Genomic DNA, 19766 nt, shown 5'->3' on the forward strand with positions numbered 1-19766 from the left:
AGACGCACCTACACCAGATACTATGCATACTACTTGGTATGTAAAAGGAAATGCAAATTCACAGTAAAAAAAAAAAAGTTTGGAAGATTATGATATAAGCCAACGATTTACGCAAGCGATTGAAAATAAAGAGCCCATGCAATTTAGAAACCCATCTCCAGAAGTTATTTTTTAGGCAGAATTCTCTCATCATCGACAATTTCATGAATGCCACTATTGAAACTATTTTAACCACCCAGAGAAATCCCCTGGATCGCTTGTATAAATGCTCTGACGTCAGATTGGCCCAGCACACTGCAAGTAAGTCTTGAAGCACTGGGATTGCAGGCCAGTACATCAACCATAAATTTTTTTACACCATTTTTGTTAGACACCGTTTACGTAATCCACACTCGCTGCTGTGAGGAGTCGCTTTCTGCCATCTTGTCTGCAGATATTGACTTTGGCACACAGGTTTTGCCCCCTCTGTGTGCAGAAGAGTGACACTGATGGCGTTTCTCAACACTGAGCCTGGAACTTTTCTTGCGACCTTTCACTATTACAAGCAGCAGTACCACACCATGCATGTAATTACGCTACATTTTCAATACCTTTAACGAAGTTAATGAAGAGAAGCACTGTTACGCAAAACTTGCATGGAAACAAAGAGCTCTCCGAGATGTTATTTTAAGGGCCACAAAGCGCATCAAAACCACATTCATGTAGCAGCCACCATCATGATGATGACTAATGAATGAAAAAAATGTCTGATCAGTTGACTAAAAATAACATTTTCTACTGAAAGTCATGGCCTCAAAGTGACATTTCAGAGCCAAGTTCATCCCTCCTAAGCCTCTCATTTCCCTTTTCCAGTTGAAAAACGAGTGTAGAAATCTATGAATGAACAGTCAGTGAGTAACATCTGACTGGGGCGACTCGCTGAAGACATAGAGATGCACATTTGCTGGTCTTTGTCATTAAGTGATGACTGAGTATGATGGAACAGGGGCCTGTGGTAAAAATAGGGCCAGCGTGGAAATGGTGATGATGGTGGTTGGGGGGGGGGAATCCGTGGTTTTAACCCACATGTTCTACCATAAATGTTACAATGAAAAAAAAATTCCTTAAATAACCTGTGCTCGAAATCCCCTCGACTGGTCACAACACCAAAGACTTTGACAGAGGACGCCTTCATTCAGAATACAAACATTTCCTTTAAGTTCAAGTGGTATGAACTTAAAGGGAATGCTTTATGTTCATACCACTTGTATGAGTATGAAATGGCTCGTAAAAAAACAACATAAATGTGCGAACAAAACCACTTGGCCAGGTGCCAAAGTGGCGAGTGGGATCAGAAGCTACATCTCAACCAGCCAAGCCAGTTTACTCATACACACGTCTCTTCATGTTATATCACCACAGACCTGCTCTGTGGGGTGAACAATGAAGCCTATAAGTCGAAGAAAAAAAAAAACGCCATTGCTACCATGCTCATATCATGCACTAGTCTGCAGGAACTGAGCATACACGTAAATACAAAGACCTCAAACAGGTCGATGAACTTAAACGCACAAAGATCGGCCTGTCTCCCGTAAACGCATACAAAGACTTTCAATAGTTAAAACGAAAAGTTGGTATACACAAAACTCGACCAGTAAAGGAAGTAAACACCACTCGTTCTTGTGTGCCAAAGGGTAGCAGGAAACCTAAACCCTCTCTCTCGCTCTTCCCCCCCGTGCCTCTTTTTGTTTTGGGGCTGAGAACTTGTCAGCCTTGTGCAGCAAAACGAAACCCCTGAGCATCTGTCACTACACACCGGGCGTATTTCAGACAGGCCCCAACTATCAGGTTTTCCGGTGAGCTGTGTGGGGTAGGCCTCATACTTTGCTCTGAGTATCAACCTCTGCAGTTAAGTTTGCCTCGTGTAAAGCTATCCCATCATGTATAGCATTAGCCCCGATCATCTGATAGCCGTGTATGTCGACCAGGCATGCAGGATTTTACTTCAATAAACTGACAGTGAGAGGCAACTTTACCCTTTGGCCCCAGGCTCTGCACCGCTGTGAATCCACACCTTTTACACAGCACTGAGCTCAAATCGCTGAAAATAAATACGCATGATGAACCCTGCAGCGTAGGGGGTGGGTAAACGATCCTCGAGCAGCCGCTGAATGATAAAAAATATGGTTTACTTAAAGTCCCCTTAAAATCAAAAGATATTTTCAGTTTAAAAAAAAAATATAATTACACGTCTTGCAGTGATCCCACCTATGCGCCAGTATCGGGCCCAACAATGACAAGAAAGTTTTGCAGATTTTCTTGATAGTATTTCAGAGTATGTCATTTGATGGAAAACGATAACAAAACGTTAATGACTCGTCCTGCATGCATATATTAATTCTGTGGCCAATGAAACACTTTCTCAAATTTTTATGTCCCACCCCCATAACTATAAATTCTGCCTGTTACCGACCGGCGCACAGGGCCTACGAGCTAAGCTAGCAGCTATGGGTCGCCGTTGTTTTTGGTTGTGCTAACTCCCGCAACCCCCCGCCTCGGCTGGGCAGGTCCACGGGAAGAGCCCAGCCAGTGTCCAGAGTTGGCGCCATACATAGTCCCCCGCTGCCGGCCCGCCTTCTGGCAAGGCATCCATCTCGCAGGGCCCCCTTCCGTCTGCGGCACATTCAGCGCTATTGCCTACTGTGAACGCCAACAAGTCCCTTCCTAGCTTCCGGTTTTTACAGGAAACATGTAAATATGCAGAATCAAATAGCACTCTGCTGGTTGTTCCACGGGGTCTTTAACTCAACTGAATTACATCCTGGCTGATTTTTAAAAGGCAACGAAGCACAGTATTTGCGTTTTTTTTTTTTTTTTTTTTAGATTGGCACTTTACAGAACTTAAGAAACAGGAAATAGATACATGGATAAGTCAACACAAATGAGAAAGAACAATACAGTGATATTTTCAAGTAAAATGAACGAAGAGTAAGCCTGAAATAAAAAAGAGGGAGGCTACTTTGTAACTGGATTAAAGTAGGGATGCAAGTTTGTGCGAGTGTGTAGTTTGAAAGCAGTAGTATTTATACTGGTGCTGTCTTTACAGGCATTTTGAAGAGATCACCGAAGGACTCCTTTAATAGAAAGAAAACCGGATTTTCCTTTTGCTCTTCATGATTGCATTCTTCATTCTTCTAGACATGGCAAATCTCTGCTGCATTTGAAAGCCTCAAAAACCTCAAAGTCTCAAACAGCAGAATAGAGTTTTTCTTACTTGGGGGTACAGTAGGTAATACGAAACTGTTCAGGAAAATCCATCGTTGGAATAATTTTAGAGACCAGTAGTTCCTGGTGGCTTCAGTAATAACAGAGAGGAGAAGTTACTAATCTCCTCGGGGTTTATGCAGGGGGGGAACACCCTGCTGCATTGCAGCACTGCCAACTGTATGCACACAGCGGCTGCCAAACCAACTGCGCCTCGCACCACAGTGCCTCAGATTCTGCACATGATTAGATCAATAGATTAAAGCAACACATGTCGAAAACTAGGAGGGTTTGTGTTACCCACCAGTGGGCAATAACCGGCTCACTCAGAAATCTTGAAGTAATGCCACGGCCTTACTCGGTGGGCCTGCTTTGTGGTGCACTGGGATGCCGAGTGAGAAGGATCCTAAGTCACTGGAGAGCATGAGTCATTTGCTGCACTCTAATGTACGCCTCTAAAAATCCCCCCTTTGCATACACAGTTATACATTCATTAATTGAGTGGTTAAATTGTCCGCAAGAGGAAAATATTCTCTCATCGACCTTATTTGGGTAAGCTAGATAGTCATTTGGGAATAGATAGCAGGCCTATGAAACAGCATCAACTGCTATTTCATAGGCCTAGGTCATAGCTGGGAATGCTGGGGGAATTTGGAGGGAGAGCGCTATTCCCACAAACAGGACAACAGTTGAGATGACCGTTGACTGATGACCTAGTATTACACGTTTGTACCAGACATGATCTGATTTGAGGTTTTGCCTTTTCTAGACTCCACCAGTGTCTTACTGTCTATTTTAAGACTGAGCTCAGATGATGACAGGACATTACGATATTCACCAAACACACTTCATTTTATGAAAGACTGGCAAAACACCAAAGACATTGTTGGAAAGCAGAACTTATTCAACCTTGCAAATAGGTTCCCTTTTCTCATACTCCTTTGATATAAACTCCTCAACCCCCCCCACCACCACCACCACCTGCTTTCTTCCGTGGCTGTTCTTTTATCCCCCCTCACATCTCTAAAGGGAACTGCATCAAGAAACCTTGGCGGGTATATTAAGCTTACATGCAATATATTCAATTTAGGAAGATTTATTGTTTGCTCGAGGCTGTGCAAGTTCTTTAAAACCGTTCCACAACCGTAAATTCAGCCTTCATTTCAGCAGCGAGATGTTATGAAAAACGTAGGAATGCGCTCGCAAAGAAATGCTAGAGCGGAATTTTGCTGGGAATTTCCCACCACTGGGTTTGCACATGCGCACCACCGGTCCCTGGGCTTGGCCAGCGTGTGTGTTGTCATTTGTTTGGACAAAGTGTATCTGAGCAGAAACAAGTCTTACTGGTTCAGGTGCATTTGTCTCCACCAAGCACATGTCAGATTAGCAACTTTGCTTTGTCAAAACACCGTGTGTGTGTGTGTGTGTGTGTGTGTGTGTGTGTGTGTGTGTGTGTGTGTGTGTGTGTGTGTGTGCGCGTGCATGTGTGTGGCCAGTAAATTCTGCTGTGAAAGGGTTTCAGGTTTATGAAGGAAAACATACAAATCAAACATGTGCTCCAAAATGAACTATGTTCTGCACAGAGACATGTGCTGGCATACTTGACAGAATACCTTTCCCAATGGTACCTACTAGTGTTAGTGGTAGGCCTTGACCCATTGCATATATACAATCGTTGCCTTGTGGTATCTTTAACTACCTTTAAGTGTCTTTGTCTGGTTTTATACAATGAAAAAACAGCCTCAGATGGAAATGTGCAAATGTGTTGTAGGCGAGGCGGATGGTTTCACAGAGTTGCCAGACTACTGATGACCTCCAGTAGCACTTTTACTTCCTGATTCAGAGGCCACAGCTCTCCCTTCTGAAATCCCCCAAACTTTCCCTCCGCCAGCTCTATCCCAGCTGCCGGATAATGGACTTTGCAGGCCTCTCGTGATACACCCAGCGCTCAGGGTCTGCAGCCGGTGAACTGTCTGGCTGGCTGGCTGGCTGGACAGTAAACAATACTGTGCCTTGGGCATGTGTTCTGCTAAATTGCTTTTCCAGGGGAGAAGCAAATGACAGTGTCTAAAGCCGAGACATGAAGGAAAGAGCCCGAGTGCAGGGAGCAAGTTGGGGAGCCCTATTGCCCAGCTGTGTGTAAGCAGTCGGCCAGGCGCACATCTGCAATCGTTTGAAGCTACTGGGGGAATTCCTCTCCAGCCGTGTGCCGCCGTGCATTTTGTCAGACGGATCCTGAAGTAGAGGACAATGAGCTGCTTGACAGACAGCCTCCCCACCTCCATGTGTCATGCGCCGTTTCCTCACAGACCATCCAGCAGACCTATGTGGCAGGGCATCCAGGGGAGTGGTGTCCACATCATCCGGGATGTTGAAAGAGAGGTCTTGATCTAAATACACTACATATGAGTGGGGTAAAATGACCACCAACAGCTACTGTACAAGGCTGCCATGGCTATCATTTGTTTTGAGGGCATCTCACCACGTGTCCTTACTACTACCAAAATAAATAAATAAATAAATAAAAAGATCCAGAGATCTACAAATGCGCAAAAGCTTTGTTGGAGCAGCAAGCAAAAAAAAAAAGAAAGAAAAAAGAACCTCTACTTGCAAAACAAACGGAAAAAAAAAGAAACCCCAAAAGAAAACAGCAAAGCCTCAAAAATGTAAATAGCATTTAGAATTCAATGGTTTTGGTAGGTGGGTTAAATATACCACCCGGGATATAAATACCTATTGTTTTGCTGCTGCGTAGGCTGGCCGGAGCACAACAAAAGCAGGGAGTTTCCTCCCCTGCAGGATGTTTGGAGCCCCTTTCGTTACCATTTTCCACACAAGATGTCCTGATTAAGAATGATCCACGCTAAAACGCAACCCAGTGTGAAGAACCCACTGCACATTCTCTGATTTCCTGGAGGACTGGTTTTCGGTTGGGCCCGTCTAATCTCTGATCTCTTGGGGGAGCAGTCTATCGTAAGATTATGAGCATAATCTGCTGCAGTTAGGCATTCAAAGGTTGTGATAAGGTTTTGTGCTGAAAGCGCAGATAAAGCGGGGAGATTCGGGTGAAAAACAAGTCATACATCTCTGCTGGAAAGGCCCTTGTTATCTATATGTATGTTAGTGTTCATACGTATAGTTGCTCCTGAAAGTGTTTTTGCATTTGACACACTTTTACAGGTTTTTTTTTTGTTGTGTTCAAGTATTGTAAGTACTGTCTGTTTATATGTGTGTGTGCATGCTGTGAGTGTGTGTGTGTGTATAGTTTTTGTGTGCATGGGTCTGTGTCAAGTGAAATTGTGACAGAGTGTAGGAAGCTTGTGTCTAACCATTGTGTACAGATAACATTGTGGTGCGGTCTTTTCACGTAACATGGCCACTCCCGGGTGAGTCAAACCCTCTCACTCCCCGCTTTGACTTGACATAACCTGCAGTTTAAGTTAATGGTCATACGCCTTTGTCCAGAATGTCTGAAGGATAATGTTGTTATTAAAGCAAATCGTTAATAGTGCTTGCAATTGGAAAGAGACAATTTTGCATGAATAATGGAGAGAAATACAGTGCTTGTATCACGGTTAGTGTTCCCCTTCTACAGAACACATCCAGCAGTATATAAATACACAGCCTTTTCTGGTAGTGTCTCTTCAGACAGGTTTGCATGGTGACCCTTCACTGGGACTCATCCCTTCTGTCCCCATTGAGATAAATAGATATCAGGTATGGTGAAAGGGATAAATTGGGCATCTAATTTGCCATACAATACCAGGAGAGCGTCGTATTTTTTTGTATGGGCTTCTTCGGTTCTTAGTTTAAAAAGACCATCACACGGGCGTCCGGGTAGCGTCGTGGTCCATTCTGTTGCCTACCAACACGGGGATCGCTGGTTCGAATCCCTGTGTTACCTCCGGCTTGGTCGGGTGTCCCTACAGACACAACTGGTCGTGTCGGTGGGTGGAAAGCCGGACACGGGTATGTGTCCTAGTCGTTGCACTAGCGCCTCCTCTGGTCGGTTGGGGCGCCTGTTCGGGAAGGAGGGGCAACTGGTGGGGAATAGCATGATCCTCCCCCTGCATCCCCCTTGGCGAAACTCCTCACTGTCAGGTGAAAAGAAGCGGCTGGCGACTCCACATGTATCGGAGGAGGCACGTGGTAGTCTGCAGCCCTCCCCGGATCGGCAGAGGGGGTGGAGCAGAGACTGGGACGGCTCGGAAGACTGGGGGGGGGGTAATTGAATGGGTACAACTGACAATTGGGTAGAAAAAGGGGAGAAACCCCCCCCCCTCCAAAAAAAGACCACAACACTAACCCAGTTAGCACTTTTCATGCAGAGATCCTAAGCAGAATAACACTCAAAGGAGAAATGCGCCCCGCTCAAACTTGCACAACACAACTGTTTCGGCACTCAGGCTATTTCTGCAGCGTGAGCCTCCTAATATTACTGTCTGAGCACAGCACATATATCTCCCATGTTCCATCAAGACGGCCCAAAACAGCATTGGGACACAGCTGCCGGCAATTGAAGACATCGACCAGGCCCGACATCAGAGCAGGGCCTCCGACGTCACCCTGCCCACCACCTCTTCAAACTACTCCCCTCTCTCTGGCAGGCCACACGGGGCATGAAATGCACGCACCACAAGACTGAAAAAGTTTCTTCCCCAGAGCTGTCAAACTGTTGAACATGGTCTGACACCCAACCCCCTCATCCCCCCACACACACATACACACACACAACGCACACATACACATACCTCTCTTCACACTGGCTGAACTCTCTACTGTGCAGTATACCCATATGCCATACTTGTTTACACTCTGTTGTACTGCTGCTAAGTGTTTGTTATTTATTTGCACACCGGACTGCACCTTGAACACTGCTGTTATTTATTTATTTTGAATTTCCCCCCTTTTTTCCTCCCCAGTTGTATCCGGCTAATTACCCCCACTCTTCTGAGCCATCCCGGTCGCTGCTCCACCTCCTCGATACATGTGGAGTCACCAGCCGCTTCATTTCACCTGACAGTGAGGCATTTCGCCAGGGGGACGTAGCGTGAGGGAGGATCACGCTATTCCCCCCAGTTCCCCTGACCGACCAGAGGAGGTGCTAGTACGGTGACCAGGACACATACCCACATCGGGCTTCTCACCTGCAGACACGGCCAATTGTGTCTGTAGGGACGCCCGACCGAGCCAGTGGTAACACGGGGATTGAAACCGGCAATCCCCGTGTTGGTAGGCAACGGAATAAACCGCTACGCCACTCCGGACACGCCTGAGTTTTTTTTTTTAAATTGTTTTAATATTGTTTTAAATTCAGGGAGTGCCACCATAATTTCATTGTGTTGTTGTCTTGCACAGCAGTACAATTCAATAAAGCTTCTTATCTTATCTTATGTTTTACTACAGTGGAAAAACACCTTAATATTAGCAGTGTTACAGCTAGCATCAACCTGTTGAGCTACGCAGACCCTCTAGGCAATACAAGTTTGGTTTTAACCAGGTGGATGTCATCCTCCCTCACCCATCCCTGTATTTTGGGCCTGGAAAACAGAATGACTGACATCAGGGCTGAGGGTTACGCTTTGGAGAGGAAAGTACCTAAGGAATACACCAGGGCTTGCTTGTGCTTTATAGTCCGGTACCCCACCCATGAACACTGTACAACAGAGGGACGTTTCACTGCCGTCTCGATCGGAACCACAATTGCATAAGCCATTCTTAGAAAGGGAGCAGGCCTCCACCCTGCGAAACAACACAATCACTGACCAGCCAAGGTTTCTCAGACAAAGTCAAAGGCCAAACTAATCATCTCACCGTTTGTTCCAAGTGGAAGTGGTGCATGAGGTGTAATCCAATAACTCACTTAAATACATGCGAATGGATGCATGCATCGAATCTTTTTTTTTTCACCGCTTTTTCCTCTCCAATTGTATCTGGCCAATTACCCCACTCTTCAGAGCTGTCCCGGTCGCTGCTCCACCTCCCTCTGCCAATCCGGGGAGGGCTGCGGACTACCACATGCTTCTTCCGATACATGTGGAGTCGCCAGCCACTTCTTTTCACCCAACAGTGAGGAGTTTCGCCAGGGGGACGCAGCACATGGGAGGATCCTGCTATTCCCCCGCCCCCCTCCCCTGAAAACAGGCCCCAACCGACCAGAGGAGGAGCTAGTGCAGCGACCAGAACACATACCCACATCCGGCTTCCTACCCGCAGGACATAGACACAGTCAATAGGGACACCCGACCAAGCTGGAGGTAACACGGGGATTTGAACCGGCGATCCCCGTGTTGGTAGGCAACGGAATAGACCGCTACGCTACCCGGACGCCCTTGCATTAAATCATTATATAATTATTAATATGGAATGGCTTTTTTTATTCACAACCGTGGCATGTTTACTGCAACATTGAGCATGTTTATATGCACACCAAGAAGACGATCATTATCGGATTCATGGAGTTACCAGATTATTCAAGCGGTCGTGTAAACAGCACAATATGATATACTTTATCAGATAAAGGCCGTTATCGGATTATGAAAAATCTGATAAAAACACCTAGCTTTTTGACCAATATCCCGTTTTATTCGGCGCATGTATACCGTTAATCTGATTTAGTTCGTTCTTTTACATCTGTGCATGTGTAAAAAAAACAAAAAAACAAAACAAAACAAAACTGGATGTTGTCAAAACGCGAGTGGACGCGAGCGGAAGCAGCAGTGGAAGCAACCACTTTTGGAGTGAGGAAGAAACCAAATTCATGTTAAATGAAATGACAAATCTTAATGTTCGACATCCATTAGACGGACGGAAACACAGAAATGGAGAGACACTTAAGGTGGTCTCGTGGGCTTTGACCAATGGCGGATGCTTGCTGTAGAAATGCTCCTCGTCGTTTTCTGCTCACATGCAGAAGGCGAAGGAGGAGAGCAGTATTTTGCATGTTTTGCAACAAATTCCACGTAAGGACAGCCCTGAGCGGCGGAGATGCCATGGTAGGCGACGCCATGGTAACAGGAAGTTATGAAAATAACAGTTTTATGTCATGTACTTGGAAAGAAATCCAACTATTGGCTGAATCATGTAAACCCGTTTTCTTCGATTATCGCATTACCAAAGTGCATGTAAACACGTCAAATCGGATTACCTGGTCATTCCCAGTTATGGGTTTATTGTGGTCATGTCAACATGCTCATTGTGAGTGCACTTGAATAAACTTTAATTTGATTAGCCTTTTTTTCTGTCTGTAAATGCAAACCAACGTGCATAATCATGTGTACTTCGATCTTATATATATAAGTATGAGTGCATATAGGTATCTGAGTAATTTGATTTCACAGACACATTATGTAAGATGAATAAACGTATATGCGGTACTAACAAACGTACAGATATTTGGACAAAAAAGAAGAAGTCACTTTCATTCTGGGAGTTTTTCCAAACCACTAACGTCTGTTTCAGTTGGTGACCAGGAGAGATGAGTTGTGGTGATTAAGCACACAACGTACGGTGGTGACCAGGAGCTGAGTCACGCTCCTATTGAAGCAAGAATGTGTCAGACATCTGCAGAGAAGATTTAGATAAACATGCTCGGTCTTGCATCTTATCATTTACGGCAGTAAACCTGCTGCAGCTGACTCATTCTTACTTCTACACAGAAATTCTCAAATATTCTAGAAAAGGCCGGTTGGATTGCCTAGGTCACATCCTCATGCTTGTGCTCACTGAAAGACCCAAAGAAGTCTTCATAAACATTTTTTGTTGGTATGAAAAAAAAAAACAACAAAAAATTAAATCGGGGGGCGTCTGAGTAGCATAGTGGTCTATCCCGTTGCCTACCAACACGGGGATCGCCGGTTCAAATCCCCGTGTTACCTCCAGCTTGGTCGGGCGTCGTATCTACATTGGCTGTGTCTGCGGGTGGGAAGCCGGGTGTGGGTATGTGTCCTGGCCGCTGCACTAGCGCCTCCTCTGGTCGGTCGGAGCGCCTGTTCAGGCGCGGGGGGGGGGGACTAGGGGGAATAGCGTGATCCTCCTACGCGCTACGTTCCCCTGGTGAAACTCCTCGCTGTCAGGTGAAAAGAAGCAGCTGGCGACTCCACCTGTATCGGAGGAGACGTGGTAGTCTGCAGCCTCCTCGGCTCGGCAGAGGGGGTGGAGCAGCGACCGGCACGGCTCGGAAGAGTGGGGTAATTGGCCAGATACAATTGGAGAGAAAAGCGGGGAAATCCCCCGCCACCCCCAAAAAATAACCAATCAATATTTTCACCATCATCATCTATTATCATCAATTATCATTTGATGATAATGGAGTTTGCATTGAAATAGTTTATGGAATTGAGGAGTCATTGGAACATACATTACAACCTGCCAATGTGACAAACTGAATCAGCAGACGTGAAGCCAAAATCTACCACAGCGTCTCCGGTGGCTGGTGTTTATATCAGCCCATTGCATCGAAGGTGATATGCAGCTCATGCAAATCAATTTCGCAAAATCCAATTCCAATCCGTTCAACAACCTTCCACTGAAAAAGGAGCCAGCCATTGAATATTTGACCGGCTGTTATGGGGTCATAGGTCAAATTACCTTAGCATTGTTGTCATTCTGGCAGCCACCTGTATTAGCAACCTTGCAGCTGAGTACGCAGACAGGAGGCAACGCATTGCCAGGGACTTTCCAGGGCCAAGCATGTGAATGCCTGCTCGTGCATGTGTGTGTGTGTGTGTGTGTGTGTGTGTGTGTGTGTGTGTGTGTGTGTGTGGGTGGGTTGCTGTGTGTGTGCTCATGTATGCACGTATTTGTGTTCACGTGAGCGCGTGTTTGTGTATGCATCTGCATCTCTTTGTGTATGCGTACGTGGCTGGGAGTGTGTGTGTGTGTGTGTGTGTGTGTGTGTGTGTGTGTGTGTGTGTGTGTGTGTGTGTCTGTGTGCATGTGGTATGTATAAGCAGCAACGTGCGAGGACCGACAACGTGATTGTGGTGTGAGTGGGACTACTCTGCAACGCATAACACCAGGCACAAAATAGCCTTCTGCAAAATAAGAGGTATTCACTAAACACCAGAAAATGTTTGTCATGGTTCTAAATAAAGTGCAGAATATAAATGCAAGGTCTCTGGTATTTCTCAGCCAGTGTTTTAAATAAGGTGTTCAGGTACGGGGCACCTGAACACCTTCCTTACGCACGGCGGCGAGGGCGAGGGACCGTTTTCTGCGCACACACACGCACGCACGCCGTGATTATGTTGAAATAAACAGAATGCTATCAAGTAGATCAATGTTTCAGGGGAGGGGCTCGGCGATTTTGCAGGAAATGAACGCCTCGGGATATTGGAATACCACACGACAGCACGCAAAGCATGCGGTGCAGAAACCTGAACTTGGCAGCCCGACACACTCCAGTCCATTTTGCTCCCTGAAGGAATGTGGTAAAACAGTCTCCCTCGGCTCTAAAACCGTACTGCCTGGCATGCCAGACTGACACTGTTGGCCAAAGAGGCTTTGTCTCAGAGTAGACAAGCTCTCAGTGTTTTTAAGCCATGGCCTTAAGAGGAAACAGGACTAGGGGGCGAGATGGGAGACCGAGCGCGGCTGGAAATCCCCTTCCCACAGCGGGCTGCCTGCTGCTGCAGCGCACACCACACAGGGCCCCGCCGAGGCCCCCACCGCATAGGGGCTACTGCTATTCTCATCACCCTCCATGTGTCTTCCTTTAGCTCTCTCTGTCTATCTCGCCCTCTCTTTTCCTTTTCTTTGTTACTCTTATTTCCTCGTTCTCATTTCAGATGCAGGGGCAGTTTTAGCTCAATTTGAGCTGAACTGAATTGACCCGAGTCGGTCTCTTCGTGCAGTTTGACTCTACATGCAACAACGGGGCACAAAGTTGTGCGGCAATACTTGCTGCACGTGTAAATAGTATGTGCATTATTGACAAATAAGAGCACTGAGCCCAAGCACCGTCTGTCTCGATACCTCACGACTTAGACATATTAACACACGGTATGGCATCAGACGTGGCGCTGCACATTGTTGGCGTGTCTATTCTAACTTAGAAAGTTGCACGTGCAACTGGCGAAGCCGAAGGGAAAACACTCAGTAAACCGGTCTCCCTACAACAGCAACTGCTTTATGGTCCCTGCCCCCCACTCTTTTAAGCCTCTCTGGTCCCACAAATATTTCAGGTATGCTTGAATCAACTGGGGATGAGGGGAAGGCACGTGGGCACATTCACGGCAAAGGGGATTTGCACAGGAGGACGCAAGTTTGAAATTGTCCATCTGCACAAGCCACCTATTGAGTCTCTACAATCTTATTCTGAAAATAAAGCGAGGTCTCGAAAACGAGGCAGAGTAAGGAAGATTAGCCCCCCCAAGTGTGATAGAAACGACACTCGACGCATGGTAAGTCTCGAACCAGGCTGAGCCCACCGGCGGGTTTTCTCACCGCTGTAAAAAAGAGGAGGTTTTAAATTCTGCAATTCTAAGTCTTTGCTACATTTCTGATGTCTAAATTAAATGGATAATTAATTAACAATGCCTTTTTTGTAGTGTGGTAATCTCATATATACCAGGATGAACACACACACACATGCACACACACGCATGCACGCACAAACAAAGATACACTCATACACACCAGTGAAACAGTCACAAGGAAGAGCATTGTGAATTCTTGAATCTGGATTTTCCCTCTGCTTCCCTGATGACTGCTGTGTCTCAGCCTCCCAAAAAGAGACTGCTGATAAATCATCGCCCTCTCTGGACACCACACGACCACAACAGGCGTTTTGACTTGGTTATGTGGACCCTTGGTGACAATACGTGCCAAGTCTCTCAAAGTCGCAGTACAAAGACCAAGGCCAGATCACACAGACTCACAAGCTGCTATTCAGACATCTTAATCGACAAGTGTTGAGCATTTACAAACATATTACTGCCATGTAACTGGTTTGAAAATTACACGATGTTTTTTTTTTTGCTTCAGTGCAAATCATTTATCAGTGCAGGGATTACATTTTTATCACACTTGACAATGTCATTCATAACGTCTGTACTGACTGCTCTAAGAAATCTGCTCCACTGGCTGGGGACCATTTGTTTTTCATTTGGTTGTCCTATAGTTACCCCTATTTGGTGGTTCCTTTTGTAAAAGTCAATACTGCCATCTAGTGGATATTTAGAAAAATACTACAGAAACTGTGTCGTACATATCGGCTACCACCAACCCAATCAAAGGACCTTAAGTCTGTCACATACACAGAATGGTACACAACTGGACACATGCAAGCCAACATGGCCATGGGTTATTTGGAGATACACATATTTCAGTTTCTTGTAGAAAATGTGTAGTTGGTGTCTTAACAGAGTTAGTGATGGTATGGAAAGAAATGAAGAAAATAAGTGCAATCTAGTAAATCACACTTTATTATCTACACAAGAAAGATCAAGCTGTCATTGGCTGCAATAGTAGAGAATTTGAAAACAGACATTTTCCTCTTTCTCTAACGGTGCAGAGTACTGTTAAACGGATAAATTGTGAATGACATGTATTGCACACAGGACATCCTTTATCCCCCATTTTTAAAATAAACGTGGGTCTGGTATTGGAAAAAAAAAGCCATAGCTGGTGGGGGTGTTTTCAACCCTGATTGTCCTGATGTCAGTATTATGCCCCTTTCCCACTGGACAAAAAAAACCCCCACTAACATCTGGCTTTAGTGGGAAAGGTTACAATCGGTATTCAGTCCCGGGACAAACGACTCTGCAGTAGTGCAGGGGCGGATCTATAGCAATATTCGTGGGGTGGCAAGAGGGTGGCAAGGAGACTTTGAGGGGTGGCAGAAATATCTATATATCTATATCTATCTGTCTATATATATACGTATACACACACACACACACACACACACACACACACACACACACACACACACACACAAATACTGATTTAATCGCAATCGATCACATATATCAATATTTGCTCGGAAAAGCCCCCAAATTGAGATATTTGATCTCAAAAACATTATTGTGGCACAATTAAAACATTGAATAGAAATATCTGAGGCTAGCATTAGAATTTTTTGTAACCCAAATCTTTCGACATTTTTTGGATGTTCCCAAACTAAACCCAATAAAAGGATGAGGACAGAACCAACAAAATTGAGAAACTAAAAGTTAAGGCCACCCTTTAATCTCTCTGCAGCATAAAAACTAGGCAAAAGCAGTAAGAACTCATTAAATTATTGCACTATATAAAAAAGCTGACTTGCCTATCCCGGAAATTCTCTCTTTTGCACTATTAGAGCAGCAGGGACCATCAAATTTATGCTGCAAGACTGCTGCAATAGGTCTGTTAAGTTAGTAAATCTCATTTGTATTTGTCAGGCAATTGTAGATATGAGTTTTTTCTATCAGCTGTATCATAAATCCAACTTCAGTGCAACAGGCAAATTTATTTACAGGTTTAAGCCATTCCATTTTGCTTACATTCAGTTTCCATACTTTCTATGGCAGCAATAAATCAAAAACTGCCTCAATCATTTAAGTTTTTTTGTGTAAACATAGAAATGTCAACTGAAATGAAGTGGATGGAAACGATAGGCCTGCTTTTAACATCCTAATTTTCATCAACAATGCAATAAGATTCTTTGGACCATATCACTCTGGCAAAAAAGAAATGAAACAAGGATGTACATCACACATATTCATGCCTTTCCCGAAAAAGCCTTACACTAGTGAGCAGAGCCAGCCGTGTTGTTCTGCAAAACGCCCAACAAACCCATTTAGATCCAAAGCTTTGCAGAGTTTTGAGTCAATGCGGAGTAAAGTCTATTCCCTGTCACAGTAGGCCGCAAATAATTCTTTATGATCCCGAGAGTTGAAAAACTCCGTTCACACGCTGCGCTGCTCACTGGCAACACTGCAGCTATTTTGCCCAACCTGAACAGCTCGCGGAACACAGGGGCCGGTGTGGCTCCGAAAACTGGGCAAATTCCATCCGAGTGCTGGACTCTGCTTTTCTGTAGCCTGTCTAACACTCTCCTTGTCTGATGAAGTTCAGGCCTCCTCTCTGAAAAAAAACTACTGCTTGAAGGATTTAGTGCGTGGGCACCTTTCACGGTGTCGCGGTTGGTATTTGAAAACCGTCTTTCTGTTTCTCCAGCCATGTTACCAATGATTGGGTAGTACACTTTGACACGAAATCGGTCTTTGTTATCGGGTACTACGTACATGCTGTCCAGGCGCTGAAGCAACGACACAATCTTGGAGCGTCCTTGATGTCTGCGTTGACCTCTTTTGGTCGTGCTGGGTTGTAGAAACGTCCCTTATTTTACACGTGTCACGCGTTTCGGTCCGCAGGCCTCACTACGACCCCGGAACAAGGTCCCCGAGCGAGCGCTTCAATTAGCTCAGCGGCCTTAGCACGGTCCACTGTTGCAGACTGGAGCGCTTCTGACAACATAACTTGTTGGTAACGTTAGCTGCCTTGCCCCAAGACCAGAGACACGCAGAAGCACCGGTGAACATTTGCGTTAGTTTTCGTCTGGTTTAATCCGTCCCAGAAACACCACGAGTTATTATTATTATTATTACACACACACACACACACACACACGGGTAAGTTGGCCCAGTTAGGTGGGTGGCTAACGTGGCTAACGGTTCGCTAGCAAACGTGGCTAAAGGCTCACTGGAAACCGTGGCTCGTCTCGCAATCAAACACGTTATGTGGGCTTCGACACCACTAACGTTTCACTTTCATGATTTCTCTAGTTTCTTAATAGATCATGTACAGTGGTATTACCGTGTGGCCTGCCGAGTCCGACCGCCGTCCTCCTCCCCCGCACCGTGGTCTGCAAGCCAAGTGGCGTTGCCGCGTAGTATAGGAACAGCGTCACGTCTTGCTGCATTCACTTGCACTCGGACATCGCAGTTTCGCTCTTTCTTCCTTTTCTTTGGGGACTTTCGCTTTTTCCAGTCAGCCATGACTTTTCGTGTGTGTGTGTGTTTTTTTTATTAGCTCGTCCAGAACCGGGGTGGCAGCTGGGGTGGCAAGGGAATTTTCTAGTCCACCCCTAGATCCGCCCCTGCAGTAGTCACGGTTATTTATCGGCTCCAGCTCCGATCGGCAGTGATGGAAACATGACACCCGGGTAGACGCGCATATTTTCACCGTGCCAAAAGGTGATCGTTCATCAAAAACACGCGTTGCCGTCCGCGGTGTCCACTTGCCAGAAAGTGATATTAACTCCTACCTTGCGAGTGAAAGGTTGTTTCTGCCTCAAAATAACTTGAAACATATAAACTGACAAAGTTTGTGTAAACTACTAATAAGCTAACGGGTCTGACCCTTTAGCCGAGCGGTTAGTGATGTCGCCTTGCGGTGCAGTACACCTCGTATCGAATCCCGCACCGGGCAAGAAAATAACCGGTTACACTTGCAAAAGGCAATCACTTATTGGCACGACATCGGCGGACCCCCCGTGACATTGGTGGCAAAGGTAGTTTTGCGTGGCCACGAGTTAATAACGCGACTTAGTAATGTGTGGCCACAAGATCAAGAACTGGTGGCCGCGACTTAATAAGGCGTGGGTACGTGATAACCAAATTGTGCCCACATACGGAATCTGTCGTTTACTGACGAAACCGGAAGAGCTCTGTAGGGCTATTATCACAAGCATGGATACATTTGATCCAATTCCCTTTTATTTTAATCTCGGGATGAATTTTGATGATAGCCTGCGATCTCTTGCGGTTAAGCACAGCGTCATCATTAGAAAAGACACTTAACTACGGCCACACCATCTACACAGTAAAATCCCGAGTGTTAATTTAACTTCCTGAGTGTTAATTTACCTCTGGGAGTGTAAAAGTGGACCCATTTGTACACTCTCAGAGTTAAATTAACACTCAGGTTTTTTTTTTACTGTGCACATCTAAAAATCGATTGCGCGTCTAAATATGTAGTAGACGCTGTTTGAGTGTCTAATTATTAGAAGATGCTGCTGTAAAACAACATGGAAATCATCACAGTGGTATTTGGGGACATGTTGAACAAGAATATGGTGGAATTTGCTGATAACAACTTAAATTAATTTTTATGGAGTTTTGAAAATATGCCTATGTTGAACTGAATGGGATAATGTACCATGAAGTCCCTGCCGGCGCCCCCACACTTTACTGTACATAGCGATGTAGACGCGCAATCGATTTTTAAGTGTAGATGGCGTGACCTTACGGAGCTCACCTGGTGCTGTCAGTCAACAACAGATTCCGTATACGTGGCCACAATTTAGCTATCACGTTCCCACGCCTCATTAACTCGTGGCCACGACTTAATTATCTCTTTCCTACACCTTATTAAGTTGTGGCCACGAGCTATTGATCTTGTGGCCACGCATTACAAACTCGTCATCACGCAATAATATTTTTCCCACCAATGTCTTTTTTTCTAACAAAACTTTATTTAAATCCAATTCAGACATTACAAAGAGAACATCATATATATATACACACACACATATATATATACACACACACACACACACACATATACACATATATATACACACACACATACATATACACATACATACATATACATACACACATTTAAATACATATACACATACACATACATACATACATACATATACACACACACACACACATATATATATATATATATATATATATATATACCACCAATGTCACCAGGGGGCTCCATACGTTCATGACGTCGAAACACACCAGAGAATCCCCCCCCCCCACCCAGAAAGGCATACTCGTCTGCTGGCAACAGGAAAGGGGCCAATCACATATTTTTAACGTTTAAAAAAACCCGCCTATACGCGCTAATTCTGGTGGGAAAAGGGCATAAGTGTCCTTGAATAAAGCACCGGATGCCCACACCTCCAGGGGGCGCCACTAGCCGTGAGCTCAGACTTCGCCATGCAGGGAGACTCACCCTTTTGAAACCCAGCCATATCCCACCTGTCATATTTTAAACCCAACTTGTTTATCAAGATATATCACTGGTCTTGTACGACCCTTTAATAGTCTAATTCAATGTCGAATAAAGGTCACACACACACACACACACACACACACACACACACACACACACACACACACACAAAATAGATTGTAGGTTGTTGTCCCCCCCAATCTGACAACAACATTCTTGCACAGTATTATTCTTTTTGTTTTGGACTCCTGGAAAAGCTTTATATGTAATATTTATAATTCTTCATGAACCTCCAGTTACACTTCACAGGGAGGTAACAGAGTCAAACAGCTCAAACTTAAGCTCAACTCTTCAAGAATGTATTACAAATAATTAAGCCTGTTAAAAATGTACATAATGTATAATAAATCAGACTCATTTGTATTCACAGAGAAGAAGAAAAAAAATAACCAGAAGCTGTTTTTCAAGGGTTTGAAGAATCCCTCTCATTTAGGTTTGGGGATGGGGGACGTCAACTTGGCCTTGCCTCGAGGCTTACATCCCCCGTCATATAACAG

The sequence above is a fragment of the Lampris incognitus genome, chromosome 15 (assembly GCF_029633865.1).
Source record: "Lampris incognitus isolate fLamInc1 chromosome 15, fLamInc1.hap2, whole genome shotgun sequence".
In the NCBI taxonomy this organism is placed as follows: Eukaryota; Metazoa; Chordata; class Actinopteri; order Lampriformes; family Lampridae; genus Lampris; species Lampris incognitus.